Source organism: Ceratosolen solmsi, unplaced genomic scaffold, assembly GCF_000503995.2.
Source record: "Ceratosolen solmsi marchali unplaced genomic scaffold, CerSol_1.0 scaffold7, whole genome shotgun sequence".
In the NCBI taxonomy this organism is placed as follows: domain Eukaryota; kingdom Metazoa; phylum Arthropoda; class Insecta; order Hymenoptera; family Agaonidae; genus Ceratosolen; species Ceratosolen solmsi.
In genome coordinates, this window is record NW_011948413.1 from 6,104,232 (window position 1) to 6,126,029 (window position 21,798).

Consider the following 21,798-nt stretch of genomic DNA (forward strand, 5'->3'; position numbering starts at 1 on the left):
CTTCGACACTTCCAATCGGCATATTCGACTCTTTATTTAAGATTTAAGTACATGAAACTCGGGGATCGAATGTGTTCGGAATGACCGCGATTTCTCTGCACTTACGTATTGTGTAATAAATTTTAATACAAATAGCAATATGGGCGTACGTGTAAGGACCATTTTCAAATAAAAATTATTCGCCTAGGATTTATATCTATGGCCTAGACCTTAACGACAATAATAACTTACCTTACTTTACGAATGATGATAAATTATATTTTAATATGCAACGGCTGCATATTGCGCACAGTAGTAAGTCGAATAATTTTAATGGACTACTTATTGGTTAATTTATTTACTGGGCGCTTTATATTTGCTACTTCATTTAATATCATATAATAATCAAGAAATTTGTTGTTCCATCGATGTTAAGTGTAAATATATGGAAGTTCTTGTAAAATTCGCAAAATAAATAAATTACTATTCATTAAAAGTTAAATTACGCGGCGAATGGGGAATCGTTTCTACGTACGCAATTATATGAGGGTAAAATGATGTTAATTAATTTTACCTTCCTTGTCGAAGCATTTTTAAAACTTGCAAATGTCGGAAAAAATACACAACCATTATATCGACTTCTCTCTCCAAGATTTTATTTAATAAAAATAAGTAAATTTTGTAAAAGTAATTTTTCTAATTATAAATGTATTCATTCACATTATGTAACTTGAAACGGTTTCCCTTTTCCTCATATCCAAAGTAGTATCTTTGATAGCTGAGCCAAGAGTTGTATGAGTTGAATTCAATGCTCTGCATATAAGAGTCTTGCAATTTATAATAGAAATATACACATTATATACATTACTCGAGCTTGCAAATACTTAAACATTTATTTTGTCTCATAGATAACATAACTAAAATTACCATAAATTAATAATACACAAGATTAATAAAAACCTCCAATAGCATATCGATTGAAAACGTAGGATACAGAGATTTACGGGGCTCATTCCTTTGGGATTTTTTTTTTTTCGCATTGTTTTTTTGCAAATGTCTGAACAATTTTTGAATGTTTATTAATTGCAATAAAATTATTGTCACTAATTAATCCATAATTGCAAATAAAATTGAAGGATTACGCTATTGTATCATAATACGTAAATATTTTACAACTAGTGCGATTAGATATATCGTCCAAGTTTTTTATTATAAACATGGACAAACAAGTCATTTTTACATTGCAAGAATAGCAATTATTGCACATCACGAGAGATTTATTAAGACTCTAGACAGTCGTTTACGTGAATCGTGCACCGACTAAGCAATGAATATACCACGATAAAGATGTCCAAGTATGTATAAGGTTAAGCAGAAACTTTTATCTACGACAGACTCTAATCAATATTAGTGATAAAAGCTAATATAAAGCATCAATAATTATATTATGAAATGACGGTACGTCTGTAAAATCAATGTAAAGTTAAACAATACGAGGGGAATAATTAAAGTAAATTATTAAAAAAAAAAAAGTTAACGATAGCTTCTGTAGCAATGTTTCATATATTTAATTTTATTTTTGAAAATTCATCTTTGTGTTAATAATCAAGAATAATGTAGGCGATTGAAATGTTAATGTCATATTTATATTATTAAAATCATTTAACGATTTTCAAATGATAATATTTCCTGAATTCCATCAAGTTAATTATATATATATATATATATATATATATATATATATGTATATGTACATTATAAAAAAAATGTTGCAATCGTATGAGCAAATAGACAGCATGAAATACTAAAACGGGAAAATGTTTGTTAAGTGTTGAAAAGAAACTGGATGAGAAAAATCAAGAAAGTAAATAATACAATCTCAATGGCACTTTTGAAAAGCTTGAAATGGACAAACGACAGGCGAGCATTGAGTTCTTCTTCGTTGGATCTCCTTCACTAAGTATTTGTATGCATGAGCTTGTATTTATAAGAGTGTGTGCAGTGTCACGCAGTAGTTTATCTGGAACTATTTTTTTTTGTTTTTCAAAAAACTTGCAAAGGTAAATCGTTTTTGTACAAGAGTAAATCTCAAAAGACATTCGTCGATAGTTTTGAAATAGTTTGGAATAGACTGAGTCGTATCGATTTTAAAGTTTTTCCGTTAGATCGGCAAATATTTTATTTTCTCTTGGCTCCCGTCTTCTCGCTCAAAACCTTCTCATATATACAAGACTTTATTTTATCATGTATCACTATTCTTCCGAGGAAACTTAAATAACATTCCTGATAATTCTGGCAATTTTCTCTAACTCGGTAAAATTTTATTGATTCGATAGTGTAATCACTATACAAAGAACTTTGGGCAAATATACGAGCGAAGGCTTTAAACTACGCATCACTTGATTTTTCTCGATAAGCGCTAATCGATTATTTTTAATTTTTCAGAAAATTTCTAAGGATTTGTAAGGAAGTGTATGCGAATGCTTATAATGGTGATTTTACAAAAGCTACTCTAGTTCCCGCTGATAATCTCTTGGAATGCAACTAGCCATTATCTTCAGTAGCGTCTGTAATAACGTAATAACGAAAGTCATCCATTTCACGAGAAATTCTATTTTTCTGTCTTATCATAAAAAGAGTTATTTTTATTGAAAATTAAACATCAAATATTACTCGAACATGTATTTACTTGTTAAATCTATCAAATAATTCTTACGTACTGTGCATAATATATATATATATATATATATATATATATGAATGTAATTAAAAATAAATTCTGTTATTATTCACGTTCATTATAATAATATTAAATTTCAAACAATGTCTAATATTTAATAATGTTAATCCATTTTTTGGTAGTAATTGTTATAAAAATGACAGTTTATTTTATGTAAACCGACAATTTACATATTAATAAATATTCTTATTCAATTATTCATCAAATATTATAGTAAATTGAATATTATAATAATTAAAAATTTATTCTAAATAAAGGATATGGTTATAACGACTCTTGGCAAACGGATACTCGTATTATTTCATTTAAATTATTCATTCCTTTAATACGTGGATAATTTTTAACGAGATTATTTATTTTATATGCTCACTAATGGCTTACTTCTACTATCGATATAATTAATTACAACTTGGTTTTAAATATATAAATTTCACACAATAAGAAATGATAGTTTAATGGCAGATTAACCAAAAGCCGAACGAACGATTAAATGAACGAACGTGGATTTATTGCGAAAGCGTAAGAGTCAAGTTCTATATATATTTACACATACAAAGAATCTACAGATTAAAACTCACTTAAAAAATGGCCAATATTTGTTGAATAAATAGTCAACAGCTAAAATCGGCTTAAGAGAAAATTAATTAAACTGTTGATCATCAAGGGAACCAATCGACGGTGTAAATGCTTTATTTATGATTTGCCAGCCTTGGCTGTGTACGATATGAGGGTGATCGAATCGAAATGATCGGTATTATTTACGATTTAAATCGATTCTGAAATTCTGGATTTGCCTGACTCGGCGCCGTAAAAATATTTTTACATACGAAACGTTATAATAATAAAAAATAAACAGTGTAACAGCGCGTTTTCATTTTTTCGCTTGCCCTCGGCCTTTTTCGTTCATGACTAGCTTTTGTTTTTCATCGTATGTTTGATAAATCCAAAACAACAAGTAAACAAAAATGCATACACATCGACGAAATTTATGGCTTCATCAAACTGATCGCTTGAGGAATAAGAGAGGGGTATATATATATATATATATATATATATATATATATATATATATATATATATATAGAGAGAGAGAGAGAGAGAGAGAGAGAGAGAGAGAGAGAGAGAGAGAGAGATTGAAATAGTGTGATTGAGATAGATGTGTGAGTAGGGAATGTATACGTATATATTGGTATACCTCGGAAAGTACCGTCCTATAAATTTTTTTTAAACGCTTTAGATTGTTGTTCATTCAGCTATTTCTTCTTCACAATCTTCTTAACTGCTGCTTTTTCTCTACTTCAGTCTCTTTATATTCATTACTCTCGGTTTCTCTCTCTCTCTCTCTCTCTCTCTCTCTTCTTCGTTCACTGAAAATCAAGGGAGTGTGAATTGAGCCAGTAGCGAGTAAAAGCAGAGCTCTGTAATTGCACTTGAATGGATGTACATTGGGCACGTAACTTCATCGTCTCTTTGAGGCTCGAAAATCCAACTATAATATACCTCGTGATTGTTGGCGTCAAAGTTACCTTTACCGCGACGATTGCAAATTCCTAGATTCAATTTCCCTTTCTTTCGTCTCAGCCCAATTTCAATACGAACTTCTTCTTGTTACGGTTAATCATGCGTATCGCTAGGAACTTGTGAAATTTATATTTACCAATGAAACTAATATCTTATGATACAGAAATTTCATCATTTCGATTTAAAAGAGATTTGATTTAACATCACTAACATGAGCCAATAAGTAATGATATATAGATAAATGTTTAAGCAAGTAGGATAAACTTTAATAGTAATTTTCAATAATTTTATTTTTTAATACATCCTTCAATACAATTTCGAATAAAATTCGTTATAAAAATATGTTGACTAATGTTACGTAAAACCTGAAGGTGATGAAATATTTAATTTTAGCAATATAAATTATATTATACGAATGACAAAATAAGATAATAATAAAGCTCTAATTGAAGAAACAAGTGGTATAAATATTATTAAATTGATAGTACATTATACATGCAAACACGCGTAAAGTCTAGTTGAATAATATTTGAAATTATTATAATAAGAACATAATTTTCCGTAAAAATTGTATCAAATTATAACAAGGCGTATGCTATGTAATAAGATAGCTATTTTATAACAATTACTTTGTATGCTTTATATGAAAGAAAAAATGGTTTGGAATTGTTGGTTAATTGTAAAATGTTACTCGCGAGTGCCGTATATTTTCTTTAATCCTTAAAAATCACTCTACCTCGAACGATCCAAAGAATGTAATAAAAAATGGAGGATGAGAAATACTGTTTATTTGCTTGCATTGTGTATGTATGAGGCCATAGGTACATTAACACGGGTATATGTTGGCTTGAAATTACTATTACATCTTAAGAATCATTGTTTTCGGTAAAGGTCTCTTAAAATTTACGAGCAGCCATTTTCTATTATTAATATTGCATTTTTGCAATCAATAAATACTTGTCCATTAAATGGATATGCCTCCAATAATAGATATAAACAATGTTCTAATAATAAAATGCTCAACCTAATTTGAAAAGCAAATTACTTTATCAAATATGTGGGTAATAATTTGAAATACCAGAAAGTATATTATTTTAAAGAAGATCAATTGATTAATTACTATGGATTTTAGAATTTCGTTTCATTACTTATTCTATTTTCATCAATAATGATTGTGGATTTGAATTGAAATGAATTAATTATTCGTGATTTCTGGAGTTTTAGCCGTCTGTACCTTTCTGAATATTCTCAATTAATGCGAATGCTTATTTGAGAACGATTAAAATTTTATAAATAACTTTAAAAATAAATGTAAACATTCATTCAGATTCGTCTTTGTACAGTTTTATCGAGATTATTATGAAATATGACGTAAGATAAATATTCTGCATAAGTAGTTCCACGTAAATTTTCTAATAAATTTAGGATCAGCACTTAGTTGCATTACTAATATTACTAATGAAATAAAGAACTTGTAAGGTAAAGTGGAAGATAGAAGAATTGTGCTTCGTTAAAATAGAATTCTTCGTATTTCAGTCCATTTCTAATTTAACGCTTATTAAGCTTGTGTGGTATTATCTATTTATTTATAATTTTTGACAAACAAAAATAAAAATTAGACAAAAAAGAGGAATAGAAACAAACGAAGAAAAAAAAATGAAAAGTGGAAATTTTAAGTCCAATATTTATGTAAGCTATTAAGACTCTGTAAAAAAAAAAAAAAAAAAAAAGAAAGCCAGTATGTGCAATTATTTAGTTTAGCCGTACGTAATTTGATGTAATTGACTACGTGAAAATTCCTTAAAACTTAAAAATTCAAGCGAAATAAAGCTTAATGTTTTCGTAGCAGAGACATTAAGAATTTATACATTTAATAAAAGATATTTTCGACTTTTCATAGTTGTTTACTTTTGGTAAACATAATGTCGAAACTGAACGGACTAATCTTTCATTTAATGCTGAAAAATGTTCAATTTATTCGTAAAAATAAGTTTATAAATTTGAAATAGAACATATTTATGGCAGGTGAAAGTACAAAGATATGAATAGAAATTTCCTTTTCAAAATTCGGATGAGAATATATTTGAGCTCAAACTTTTTCTTGTATAATACAATATTGTAAAATGTGATTTTTGTATAAAGCGTTTCAACATTCTCTATAAAATTAAAATTCTTTTGCACTTTACTACGGAATATTAATTTAATAACGATAATACAAGGATATACCGACGCGTATATTTCGGAATATTCCTCGAAGGATATATATTATAAAATGACGTTAATAGCTCAAATAGGTCTAAAAGTTCCTTATACAACCTATAATACATAAAACATTTTCTCCACGTTTGATACTTTTATTATCGCATAAGCGTATATCGAGTTGCAATAAGTTTTATTATTAGGATTACGGTATAATAATTTAGCAGCAATTATCATTTTACAATAAGGCAAAGGCATTACTAGGCAACAACCGATCGCATCTCGTCATTCGTTCGGGCAATTTAATATCTCTCCATCGTAAAAGGTAAATCTAGTGAATTTCTAAATAGGCGAAGAATCTAAATTAAAAGAGCTTTTTACCGCGTGAAAATCTACTCTATAGCAGACGAGATAATGGAGAAAACTTTGGAAAGATAACAGATTTGGGGCTCAAGGAGCGCATACATTATCCTTACAATGAAATATCGTCACACGACACGAGTCCAACACTTTCGCGGCATCCATCCAACAATCGTAAACTTTCGAATTTCAAGTCCAGGATTTTGATTGTCAACGACGAATGCTAAGTCTGCCATATCCAATGTGCACCAAGTAAGTACGAAACTTCCAATCCCAAGTGCGACATTGACTTCATTAGCTTAAAACTCCCTCATTTCCGTAAAAGGAGGAAAAGCCACAGGTGACATTGGGGATTCGATGCTAAGAACCCGTATGAACGGCTGATATCGTGGCGCCTCGAATTCCCCTCCTCCATTGCAGGTACGAGGCGGACATTAAACAATCGAAGATGACCGTCCTTCATAAGGAAGTATGAGTCGTCGGCCGAGTAATGCGGGGCCACCGCCTCGCCTGGTTATTGCGTAGGACGAGAAGGACTCGTGCGAATGTCCGTCTATTAACGCGATCCTGTGAGGCTGGCTCGAGGCTCGGCGGAATCGCTCAAGAGAGCCAGCGGAGAGACGGTCGGACAGATGTACGGACGGACGGACGGACGGACGGACGGACGGCCGGATGGACGGATGGACGGATGGACGGATGGAGGGATGGACGGATGGAGGGATGGACGGACTATGGAAACGCGAGACCCGGCTAATGCAAGTGCAATCGCGAAGAGAGGAGAAGAGGATCGGGGGACGGTGTCGGTGGAAACGATAAGAGTGGAATGGAATGGGTTGTTGGGGGCTGATAGTGGTGTGGACGGTGGATGGGGCGGAGGGTGGGTTGGATGGATGGATGGGAAAAGAGAGCTTGAAATGTAATCGGAAGACATTATCGGTCGTAATCATGCTTGTGAATTCCACTTGCTTACCTTAGCTTACAATCACTCATCCTATATAGATCTCCTCGAACTTGCGATATCCATCCTATTGCGATTTCCGATAATTGGATTAAATTTTCGTAAAAATTTATGGAGTTTTCAGGATTGTTTGGGTTTTCGCTGCTCCTTCCTCGATATTTAGAGTCGAGAGCACATCTTGTATCTTATATTATAATAAAATTATAAGGGATATACTATTTATGGAATTGTTTTTCAAACGATAATACTATTAAGCTACGCTTTCTTATAATAAAATGAAAATTTCGACGAGCGAGACTACCGTATTAAACTAAAATACAAGAGTGATGATCTTAAATTTGTACCTAATTATTAATCATGATATCCGTCCAATTTAAGCTCATCACTCGCACGGCTGATAATTATTTCAATAATTATGATTGAACGAATAATACAAATTGCTTATTAAATTTACATTATTACGGAAAAAAAAGTGTACCCATCCGCGCACATCGACAAGGACACTCGCAAACGATTGTGACTATTGATGGGCTTTCACTTTCAATATCCATCCGAAGAATAACGTATTTACAATAAATATGACTTATTTAAGATTCACCGACAATACGACTTGGTTGACGCGCACCTTTTCTAGATAATCAAAATACTGGAAATCCACCGAGAGCGGCTTTCACTCGAGTACCACCTGCCTTAATTAATTTAACCGGATAGTAGAAGATTTTTTTGGAAAGGAGCCAAGTTTCCGTGCAAAATAAAATTCGCGTAATGAAGCGAATGAGGTAAAAACCAAGTGTACGAATGTGAGTCTCCAATACAGTGAAGAAATAAATTAATTAATTATTAATTGCTAGGAAAACATTGAAATACTTTTGAATTACCATATTATATATTCGTTAAAGGAGTACGATGTTTTTATATGGTTATTGCAGGATTAATAATTTTTCATCATCGGACATATATTTACCATGCTACTTTCTTTTATTTAAAAAAAAAAAAAAAAAAAAAAAAAAAAAAAAAAATAACTTGAATTAATATTACAATATACAACAGTTAAACATAAAATAATATAATTTACAAATATTATAGCTTTAATTACTTGATTAGTATTACAAAACAAAAAGATCGATCATTAGTATACAACTTATGCATTGTTATTGTATAAGAATGTAAAAATGACTCGGCAGGATATTAATTAATGTTATTATATTATTAAATTATTAAGCTAAATGTTTCATAAAGTTTTGAATTTGCAAGAAATATGTAATATTAACTTTAATAGTAGAATTTGTCATATTAATCGAGGATTCATTAATAGCCATTATTAACAAATATTTACAGTTTATGCAAATTCAAGTATTATTGATTTTTATGTAAATTTAGGTACTATAAATTATACGGAGAAATTATTACGACTCAAAGCATATAATGCCTTAACAAATATATCAAAAGACACGATATTAATATGTCAAATAGGTAACGAATTGCGCATAATTTATTATAAAAGAAAAAAAGTATTTAAAATATGATTTAGCAAATATCATTATCGCGATGAATAATGAATGAAGTCAATGATAATTTTTCGATATGAAATATTAATATTTTGACGAATGTAGAAGATTTTTGTTACTTATTGCTTACTATTTGTTTACTATTTTACGTTATTAGAGTCTTTCATCCCATTGATTACGTATACGAACGAATTATAAACAAAAGTTTAACATTTTATCGTTAGGAGAGATAATTTTTTTTTATCGGCGGCTTCGATGAATTTTCATAATTTAAATCAATTATAGATAACTTCAATAACAATGTCATAAAGCTATATAATTATAAATCGAGAAAAAATGTTATCTTTAGTTAAAAAAATATCTAACGTCAAGGCTGATAAGTTTGAAAATTTTTCTGTAAATTCTCTGTACCTGCTAGCAATTTCACATGATTATAATTTTTAACGTTTAAGCAGACGTATTTGTTAATATAAAATAAAATTAAAGTAAAAGCCTGCTTCTCTGCCGGAAGCATTTTGCGAAATACAGTTTTTCGCGTTGGGTGCGGTTGCATGAAAATGATAGACACGTGACATCAGCGACATTCGATCACTGATCGCTGTTGACTTGTATTCCAATCTGCCTCGCTGCTTTTGTAATTTGCAGTTTTTAGTCCATCTTTATTGCACACAATATTTGCTGTCAAATGGTTTATAACATCGAGTTAAATGGATTGTACATTCAATTTTACGTCCTACCGGCTTTCTCCAAAGACTCTTTTGTTTCTCTCTCTCTCTCTCTCTCTCTCTCTCTCTCTCTCTCTCTCTCCGTGTCTCTCCCTCCCGTTAAATACGTTAAAACTTAGCTCGTGTATTTAAAATGAATTTTTAGAAGAATTCCCAGTGGAAAATACAGAATTCTGACTGGTGCAAGATTTTAAAATTAGAATGTGCAATATATTCTTATTATATCAAGGCATATTCATTAATAAGAACATCATTTTGTTATTGGATAATATAACAAGAGCTTCTTTTCTTACTTTGTTTGTTTAGGTGATTAAAGGATTTATTATATGATCGATGTATAAGTTCGAGTTGCAGGATTATTAGATTTTTTCAAGCGTAGTTAAAGAAAATGGTGGAAAAATATAGCTTGGCGATCGAATCGAATTGAAAACGAAATTGTTTCGTTATTTGTTTTATTCTGGACATTTAGTTTGCCCGTGACGACTACCTTAGTACTGAAACTGAAAAATTTCGTTCGGTTGAAAAAGTTTTTATTAAATAATGATACAATTGTTTGTACCAATGCCTATTTTACACTTTCGGAAACACTGTTTCGTCCATTTGGCTTTTCAATTATTTCAACTTTATTCAATTTCTCAACTAGTTAAGGCAGCGTTTTGAATCAACGGTAGAATAATACAAAATATCAATTCTCCATTATAAGCATGTGATTTAAAATCTTTGCTTTGCAATCATATTAAATAATTATTAAATAAGTATTTGCATGCACTTAGTAGCTATAAGACAATATAAACATATCGATCTTATTGACAAAATAAAGAAAGTTTCGGCTTGTATAATTACGAAAATAATAAAGGCGCGTACCAGAAAGCATTTAATCAAAATTTCCATTAGCATCGGTGGTTCAGTGGTAGAATGCTCGCCTGCCACGCGGGCGGCCCGGGTTCGATTCCCGGCCGATGCAATTTTTTATTTTTAATTTTAATTTTTCATCCCGAATTATTTATTATTACTCTATTAATTATTAATAGTTTTTTTTTTTTTTTTTTTTAATTTATTATTATTATTAAAGTATGATAATATATTCATTTGGAAAATGGCATTTATTTGTTTTATGGGGGAAAGTTGTGTGTATGCGCAGACTTTAAAGGTGTTGTTGTCCTATGTGAAGTGAGGAGGAGGATATATTCTCGCTAATGGGGGTAATTAATTAATATTTTTATTATTGTATTTTGCAATCTCACAGCCATACGTAAATAAAAATTATCCTTATTCTCGATTTGTATGCGCAATTACACTTATAGTTAGAACTATTAGTTATATAAACAAGGCCGATTGAATTTATTATATTAAATAATTAAGATGTCAGTAATATTGTAGTAAATTTGCTTATACAATAATGCATAACAAATTATAATTTTTATTTTAAAATAAATAAAGAGTCGAGTAGGTGCGAAGAAAATAGTAATATAAATCACTTTTAATCCATGCAAGAAACCAATAAACCACGAGTGAGGTTATTTTACGGCATGACTGAATTCAAACAACGTAAGTTCCAACTTTTCTTCATAACTATTTCGTATTTTCTATTCATACATGTAAATAAAATATAGAATATTTTAACGCAAAATAAATGCAGGTAGTGCAGTGGATGGCGTTTATTGATTTATTGATTATTCAACATAATCATCTGAATATTTGATCATTTAACAATCGAACATTTGAATATCGATAGTTTAGATGTGATATGGACTGTTTTTAAGTTCACTAAATAAATCTTTATTTAAAAAAAAATAACGAAACATTTTAGCTATAAAAATGTAGTTCATTTGTCTAGAGTTGAAGTATTTATAGTGACGTTTACAGTTATGATGGAAAAATGAAAAGAGATTGAGATAGGAGGAAGAGAGAGAGAGAGAGAGAGAGAGAGACGAGACGAGAGAGAGAGAGAGAGAGAGAGAGAGAGAGAGAGAGAGAGACGAGACGAGACGAGAGAAATAAATAAAAAGATAGACTGGAAAAAATGGGAAATTTTAGAAAGAATCGAATACTTTATACGGATATGAAGAAAACGTAAAGCGAAGCATTATATTTATTTATTTATTTTTTTTTTTTTTTTTTTTTTTTTTTTTTTTTTATGAACTATCAATACATATACGAATTATTATAATATGATTTAATTAAACGATTAATATTTGCTATATAATAATTACTATGCGATAATAATTAATAGCTTCGATGAAGTTCTCATCCATATTATGTTACATTATTATGTACTATCCAGTATAGCCAATGTATATCATTGATTATATGCTTGTCGGCTAAGAATATAAATTGCAATGATTTGTTTGTAAAACTAAAGCTGGTCATGGTGCTCGATAAAGCTTTTTATATCTAATGAAAACTTGTTCATGCTTGTTTAAAACATGCAGCGGATAATTGAATATTTGCAAATTTAAGCCCTGTTCTTCGTTTATGCATAATCGATTATAAAATCGTCATGCATAATTGAACAAATTAAGATTGTCCTAAAATACTCCTATACGTGTAAATATTACAATTAGAATATGTAGCGTATGACGTATATATATTAAGAAGCGTAAGATTTTCTTAATCAAAATATTTGAAATTAAGATTAAAATTAAAATACTTTCAACCATTCATTCGGACGTATTAATATACATTAATTCATACATTAATGCAATTCACAGACGAGCATTAACCTTAAAAGAATTTGCTTTTCCGTAGATTTCATATTCTCTCATAGTGTAAATTAATCATAGATTTTTATTTATAATTTTAAACATTCTAATTACTATTATAAATATACTTTGTAAATATATAATTGTAAATATAAATGTATAATTTGTACATATCTATTATTTACTAATAGTATAATATATAATGTTATAAAATTATTTTGCCAAATAAAATTGCTCTCATAATCAATTCTCGCTCGATATTAAAACTATTGTATACGTTTATAGTAGTAGAAATTATTCAGATTAATGCATTTATTCATATTAATATTGTCTAGAATATTTTATAACGAAAAATGAATATAATAGAAAAGAAAATTTATAAATTTCTATAATGAATTTAAGGGATCAAAATAGGAGCGGCGACGGGGAGAGGGGAATGGAACATAATATATTGTCCGCGTAGTTTTTCATAATTTTACCATAAATATCTATAATCTTGAAATAATTACGAATTTAACAGTTGAATATATGTGACGTTCACGCACTGCTCGTCTGATAAATAATAATTCATTTCTAATAAAGTTAATTTATGAAATTGAAAGGTTTTGACGGGCTTTGCCGATAAACGGTATCATAAAGAATCGTACATGATTGTTCCGAATATTTATGGTGTCGGATACTTTAATTTTTATACAATATTGCATATTGTTATGAATTGAAATAAAAAATTTACGTGAAACGGGCAAATGTCAAATATGCCTTAAGTTTATTTTTTCCTTAATTCGTTTTTACCATTCTCCAGAGGACAATAAAACATTCAACCTACTTTCAACCGACTTTGTTAAATGACGCACGCAAGAAGTTAGAGTCGAAAAATATTACACACGCATATACACACGGACACAGGCGCTCACACATATATATGTTTTAGCACGATTATTTAGTATACAAGTTATTTTATCGACCGCTTACATTTAATTGCTGTAAGAGAGAGAGAGAGAGAGAGAGAGAGAGAGAGAGAGCGAGCGCGAGAGAGATAGAGCGAGAGAGAGAGAGGGGGGGATGGGGGTATTTGTTGTTATTATTATTATTATTTTTATTATCAAGTTTAATAATGAGAAAAAAAAAAAAAAAAAAAAAAAAAAAAAAAAGGGGGAAAAAAAAAAAATGAATGGCGGCACCATTGTATTACAATGTTATAAATACTCGGAAGGAAAAGCTCGACATACATTTAAGAACATCTATACTACATCACTGATATGTACGATATTACCATATGTTGCTTAGATGAAGAGTTACGATCAGCTCCTTACTTGCCCCTACCCACAACTTGCTTCGGTCTGACCTACTTTTGAGAATAGGATATTACATTTAGAAATTCTTGCCATACTGTGATAAAGTTTCAAGAATAATGCTAAGAGCACGAAAGACCATTAGTTCAATCCTTGGCCATTGAATAGATATTTTTTTACAATTTTGGCTTTATTAATATTTTTCTGTAAGAAGCACGATTAACGCTTATTAGGCAGAATATGTCGTTAGGGATTTTCGATAGATAAACAACCGTCTCGTGACATCGAATTTATCAATATAGACAATAATTTTTGTCTTTTGTACGGTAGATGTAACAACTATTTTACCATAGATTTTCACTTCGGACCCCATCGCATTTCCATTTACACCTCGATTAAATAGTTTTAACTGAAATATTCCTTGTCGTTCATTAATACCTTCTCTTCCGTAGACAGAAAGGTAAATATTTTGATTGATAATGTTAAGTATTTTGATCGTGCATATTTCATTTTCATGTAAGTGAATTTTCCATTACGAATCATTTAACTTTGAAATAAAGAAAAAAAACATTATTCTCGTATTGGAGAAGCATCATGCGTTTCGATAATGCGAACAATGGCAAAATAAATTGAGAATTTATGATAAAATGCAACAAATGGAGGATGATATCGAGGATATAAATCGCCAAACAGTAAGATAGAGGGCGTATAAATTATTTTAACGAGGATTCAGGGAATGTGATAATGAAATGGTTTTAGACGAGATAGCGCGTTGGCTTAGATGCAGAGGATTACATTCGTGACAAATGCAGATTGTCCTTGGAGACTTTTCTCTAAGCGTCCAATTCCACTTTACGCTCTTAAAAGCTAATTTTTCGCACCAAGTTGCGGAAAAAACTGGCGTCCACGCTATTATTTGGGAATCTTCCCTATGTCGATATATCAGATTCTCCATGAGAAAACTGTAATCGAGGCAATAATAGACTTGAATCGCGTCATAACCTTGATCTAAGATGGACAATATCTACTAATCCCCTCCACATATTGCTCTCCATATAAACTACGTATCATATAATTATAAACTAATAGTATGGTACTTTTTTTTCAGCGCCGAGTTGATCTGAGCCACCAATAACGTAAGCTCTGTCAATGTCTCGGAGACACGTCAGAATTATCGATGACCTAATTATAAGATACTTCATAATGATTTACGAAACGCAAATTAATCGCCAATTGCCAATCGATAATAATGACGATATATTGTCATTAATATTAAAGCTCTCATTTGCGCGAATATAAGTTTCCAAAGTGTTTTCGAATATGGCAATATCCGATAGAAAATATTGCACTATGTCCCATAAAAGTTGGTTGAGTAACGTGTGAAACTTAACCCAAGGTGGCCAATATCAAGTTTCACCAAACTATTGAATTACGCTACGTCACCTGGGCATAAAAACACTTCGATATCCTCGCGAACCCAAGGGTACGCTACACCAAATGCTAAATAAATAAAATATTTCATTTGTTTAATGCGTGTTGACTTGTGCTGTTTTCTAACGCCATTGTGCTTGTCAGCCAGTCGAATAACATTATTTTATCGTTTAAGTATTATAGGGGCAATTAATCGAGGAACAAGACGAAGCGCGTTGTCCTTTCATTATTATCTTCAGTATTGCCGTTTGAGTATTGCAGATTCGTTTGGCCTTTCGAACTAAATGCCATACGTGTCGTCTGAAAGTACGAAACATGCCATAGACGATGGGAATGAGATTGGCGAAAATAAAGCTAAAAAGAACGGACGTTAAGCAAATTTGTCGGGAAGGATAGGCGGGGCGGGGAGCGTACGGGAGCGGAAATTAGAAAAATAAGATTTACCAACATCGTCGTGTGTATACGATATTTCAGAGAAATTCACGTCGAAGAGAAACGTCGTGGCTAGAGTTTGAAAAAAGAGAGCGCGCACTCGACCCGACCGACCTTTTCCCGTCGCATTCGCCATTCTTCGTTGTACATCGACACGAAAAGCGCCTAAATCTTCTTCATCTTCTTCTTCTTCTTCTTCTTCTTCTTCTTCTTCATCCTCTTCTCTCTACCTTTCATTCCCTCTCCACCCCACCTCCCCCATCCCCCCATCCCACCGCCCTTTCCAACTATTCCACCAACGTCGTCAAAGAGATGCGAGCGAGTCCGGGGTGGAGGAGAGGTCGTTTTGTGTGTTGTGAATTCTGCGAGACGACGGGTGATGTCGTCGAGGGGGTTGGGCTGGAGTATAGGTATGGTAGCGGTAGGGAAGGAGCGGCAGGGGTCGAAAGAAGATCCCGAACGCCCGCGTAAAGCTTCGGCACTCGTAGTCGTAGAGTTGGTGAGATGGGCGGCGGAGGGGAAAGTGGAGCGCCGGTGAGTGAGGAGGTTGGCATCCCCGAGGCATTCGACAAATCTGCATATCGTGAAATGGAATCATCCCTCCTTATAGAGCGGCCGCGCTATCACTGGCGATACGTGAAAATACTTTGGCGCTCGTGCGAGTGTTAAGGGGATGCCGGGAGCGGCTCGAAAATATGTGCCCCGCGATAAGTTCAATAATAAATGCGGACGTTGAGGGGATCCGCGAGGCGCGTTGAGAGGCTATTTGTAATAAATTTCTATATTATGGCTGGAGTTTCCGGGGCGCGCGAGACTGGATTCGACGTAGCTACGAGAAATTATAAGCCATTGTCTCTTCGTCCCTTTTGTCATTTTCTTCTTTAAATTTTGTTCTTTTAATATGTTGTTCTAATGGTTGTTGGTGTTATTGTTTGCCAATTTAAGGGAATGCCTTTGGAGGCTTTAGCCGGGGTTTTTCAAATACCTGACAGAGCTCAATGGCCCTTGATGTTGTATTTTTCGTAAGGCGTGTCGGTCGTAGCCCAAAGCAAGTCATTCGATATTACCTTTTTGGGAAAGTAAGATTTCATCAACCGGTTATACTTGCCTTACTGCTCCTTCCTTTTAATCTTACAATAACGTACGAGCAGTTTTATTTCGTACCTTCTCGGGCCCCGTTCATCCTCCTCTTAATTAAAAATACCGTAAAGTCATTTTACAATTGTCGAATAAAATAATAAAAAATAACAGTGGTAGTCTCTTGTCTTTTCACTTTATGTTTTCTTTTCTCATCTCGGAATGGTCCTACGATAGATGTTTTACCATGATTTTTATTACGGCGTGTAGCCCATGGTTGTTGCCAAGAGGGACGGAAGAAAAGAACTTTTATAAATACCGCAAAGTACTTTGCGTAGTATTGTAATTCCCGTAATAATAACTATATTGTTGCAGTGACGAATATTTTTAACGGTTGAGCTGCCAAGTGTTGCATTATAAGGGTGCGCTCATTAAAAATTTCATCGCAATCATTGGAAAATGCAAAGTTAACATTCTTAAGACGAAATAGTTTTTTTTTGTTTTTTTTTTGGCTTTGATCATATCCATATTTCCCTTTTAACAGTATCGAACTCGGATAGCTCGCGACAATCGTTCTAATTAACCAGAAAGAATAAGACCTCCGAGACGTAAAGACGACCGAGAAGAAGGATGCTGGCGCGTAAGATTCATTGGGGGCGGGGGGGGGGGAAACAAGATAAAAAAGGAATGAAAGAATAGAACGTCGACCAATCGAATTTTTCAAAATAATCGCGTTAAAAATTGGCGGAAAAGCCAAGGAAGGTGGTCAGGACAATTATAGGGAAAAAAGCTTGACTGGAGCATGAAATATGAGGTTGCACAGAGGGAGGCAGTGAATGCAATCGAGTGTCGAGGAGGCACGCGAGATTACCGCATTTTATGCATTTTCCTCGAGAGAAAGAGGAGGAGTAGGTGGGTGAGTGGGAGGGGGGGGGGGGGGGGGGATGGGGGGGGGGATAAACGCTTCCGATTGCGGCTGATCATCCCTCGTTACGGTTGTGGTGGTGGGGGAGGAGCGAAGGAGGTGGGTAAGCACGTTTCCCGTAGAAGGCCAAATACCGCGGCGCATCGCCTCTATCTCACTTATGATCAGATTCTCACTCACTTCCCGTCGCACAATACCTTTATAATTGCGATTTAAATCGAACCCGCATTTTCCTCAATGCCCATCACACCGCTGCCACTGTATCCCTCGCTCTTTTCTACTATATCGCAACCTTTCGAGCTAAGCCTTCAATATTTAATCTTTTAATTTCAATCGTATGGATCGCACGCGAATGCTTATGCGCTCTCGATCTTTGACATCGGATTTTCAATTTTATCATCTCTATCGTGCACACAATACGAATATCAACCTTCGTATGAAATTTCAGAGATGCGGCGCTAAATACACCGATGTTTCCCTTTAAAATTTACATATTTCATATTACATTGAATTCTTGCAAGTAATGAAAAGAAAAAAGAATTATTGCAATAATCTATTGAACTTTAGCGAGATATTCGTGGGAGCTAGGGTAATTTGATTATCGTATTTCAATAATATGTAGTCTAACAATTTTTATAGCAAACACATTGTTATTAATCTTTAATTAATAATTATCCATTAATATTTAATAATACACTTTTAGCTTATTGTAGTTACAACAGTCAGGCTCGTATGTTTAAAAGTAAATTATTTCATAGATCCTTCTTGCTTTCGCGATGTCGCTTGTTTTACACACGCTCACGCATGCACGCACGCACACGCACACATTGTCAAATATATATTGCTTATTTATTGACGTAATTATTATCCTTTAACGCGATACTGATAACAACTATAAGATTGAATATTTAGCGAATTAAGATACTGTATATTATAATAATTATCTACGGCGTTAGGATAAATATTATGAAAAATGCAACATTCTGGTTTATCTTACACGATCAGGATTAGAATGAAATGATGTTTTCATCAACGTACCTGTAACATAAATAAAAAGATTAATCGTATACAGATTTTTCTATAAAAAGAGTTGTAAATTTAAATACATAAAGTTATTTATAAGGTTAAAAATTACTTGTTAAATTACTTGAATGTCAATAGAAGATAATAAACGTCATATTGATATATAGAGCTTTCCTCCTAAACAGGAATTTTTTATTGTATTTCCATTTCAAAATGCAGATTTTAATTTAATGGCAATACATACACGCACGCAAACCCACCTACTCGCCCACACAAATAAGCGGCCGTGCCCGCGCGCCAGCACACAAAAAAACACACAGAGAGAGAGAGAGAGAGAGAGAGAGAGAGAGACGCACGCACGCACATATGTAACAGAGTGAAAAAGGTTATATTATGATGGGCATAAAATTTCATTCCAAAGACTAAAACAAAGACATTCTCGTCAATCTCAAAAACTCTACTATAATTCTTTAAAAATTGTATAATATCATTTAAATACAGCATACACAAAATATGCATATAATTTTGAATTTTATCTATCGTTAAAAAAATAATTAGCAAATTTTGTGATAATCTATTGATATTTAGTAAAAGTGTACATTATTACTCTTATTTGGCTACCTATTCAATAAATAACAATAACACTATTAACGAACGATTATTCTAATTTCTTACATTTTATCGATTCCTATATTAAATTGTCAATTTATATATATATATATATATATATATTTTTTTTTTTTGTTTGTTTGTTTATTGTTGCCTTTACTTTGAATTTATAAAAAAATGCCTTTAAGCCCTCGAAAGCAAAATCGTTGATGCATTGTGAGAGAACATATAACAAAAGTAGCTTAAAGGGTATCGTATTCGTAAGGATGGAAAGCTATATAAGCTAAGGATAGTTCCTATCTTAACCCAGCTCATCCTCACAATGCAATATAAGGACATTTTAAGAGCACGTGATAAGATGATTTTCCTCTACCGGGTGCAATCGAGAATTTTCACTCTATTCCTTTGACAACGCAATGATTATATCGAGATAATATGCACTCGCAACGGAAACGCGTTGAAAACTTGAATTAAAGATATTATGTTTTATGTATTGCGATAAGAACGCAAGTCAATTAACATATTTAGCCGAATATTAATGTGAAAGGGTAAGAGAAATCGACGAGCATTCTTAAGACTTTAAGCATTACTTAACAAAGTGCATCAGCAAAAAAAAAAACGCGAGATATTCAAATTTGAAGAAATTGAGCCAAGCAATTGGAAAAAGGCAATATATCTTGGAAATAGGATCTTCATTCGTGTTTTCATAACGGATTTTCATAAGTTCGATAACAAAATCTTGCTAACAGAATTCAAATTCTTCAGTTAAACCTACAGAGCCATTCAATCGATCGATAGCTCTTATTCGACTTTCCCCATACGTCGCTGCATGCCACCGGGAAAAAGCAAAACGTACAACGAACCTGTTTTCCCAAGATCAACCCATCTGTGTTATATATATATATATATATATATATATATATTATATATATACATACACGCTGTTCACGTACGTTCACAAACAAATATAGACAAACACGAATATCCATTTATATTGGTTGGCAAGGAATGGAAGGGCGGGAGGGTCGGAGGGGAGTGACTGAGACGAAGGCCGACCTTCGCGGGCTCGACGATTTGCAAAAGCCGGCGCATCGCATTTATGAATGTCGAAATGAGTTGGCCAGGGTCCATAAAAGCTATGGGAAGGTGCAACGAGACGACGCGACGGGACGTGGATGTTCGTCGTTTCACTACTCGAGTGACCGATGCTCAATTTTTATCACAACTTCCGATATCCTTTCACAACGAGGCGTTGCATTTAATACTCTGCCTAGTGTCGACTAACTTAACTCTATCGCATTTACGTCCTTGAAGACGTTCTTCCTTTTTGCATGGAAAATTTGTAATGGAAAATTCGATTGAGACTCTGCAGAAGAAATTCGAATGTTGGATCAAAGATGTATTGGCGATTATCTTGGAGCATCATATTTTCCGGCTATTCAACATCTACATCCACGTAACTCTTATCTAAATTTAATCAAATTATTAATAGACGTACTTCATTCTCTCTCTCTCTCTCTCTCTCTCAATGATTATGGGTCGGGTTTGTCGGATAATATCAAATGAAACAAAGATATTGCAACGCTCCTTTGAATTTTTTTATTTTCTTCCATGCTCAATCCAATCCAGAAGGTAAATGATTCCGAGAAAAATGGCAAATCATCACTTCACGTTAAGTAATAAAATCTCGAATTACAATTTGCTCATCAATACCTTAATAAATGCAATGAAAACTTTTCGTCTCTTAATGCAATTTCTTTTCCATTTTCTAAATTGAAAAAGATATTTATTCCTAAAATTTTGTAGTCTCATACTATTCGAATGATATCCTTTGTAGAGCACCAAAAAGGTAACGTCCCAAAGGGACTTTTCAACATGTAGCTTTTGTAAATTTGGCTCATTTCAAAATATATAAAAGAATTTCAAAATCGGCCAAAAGTTCTTTGCCGTCATTACAAATTGCGAAACAAAAAGGTATTTTGTATTTTACCTGCTACCGTGAAATTTTATTAAGAGCACTTTTTTTATACAAATGTAAAGATTATAAGCTTTCATGGTAAAAGCACGATCGTCTATTTCGAAACTTTAAAGCTGCTATTTTAATAAATAAATATTATTTCATGTTCAATAAATCGATTGAAATGACGCGTCAGTCGAAACACATATTTTGTTTATTTGGTACAAAGACAAATATTTAATCTTAAAACTAGCCTAATATTTGCATAGTATATACATTTTTTTTCTTTTTCTTGTTATAATTTCTATTCTAACCTCTTCTATTCGATTGAATTCATTTAGTCGATTATCATTATAATTT

At 32.5% G+C, this 21,798-nt stretch overlaps 1 protein-coding gene and 1 non-coding gene across 2 annotated transcripts in view; one reads left to right on the forward strand and one right to left on the reverse strand.

The window, feature by feature from the left end:
* LOC105367405 (disintegrin and metalloproteinase domain-containing protein 10) overlaps positions 1-21,798 on the reverse strand; it is a 167,824-nt gene that overhangs the window by 67,717 nt on the left and 78,309 nt on the right. The window lies entirely within an intron of this gene.
* On the forward strand, positions 10,884-10,954 carry TRNAG-GCC (transfer RNA glycine (anticodon GCC)). Its single transcript has one exon. It is a non-coding gene; the product is annotated as a tRNA-Gly (tRNA).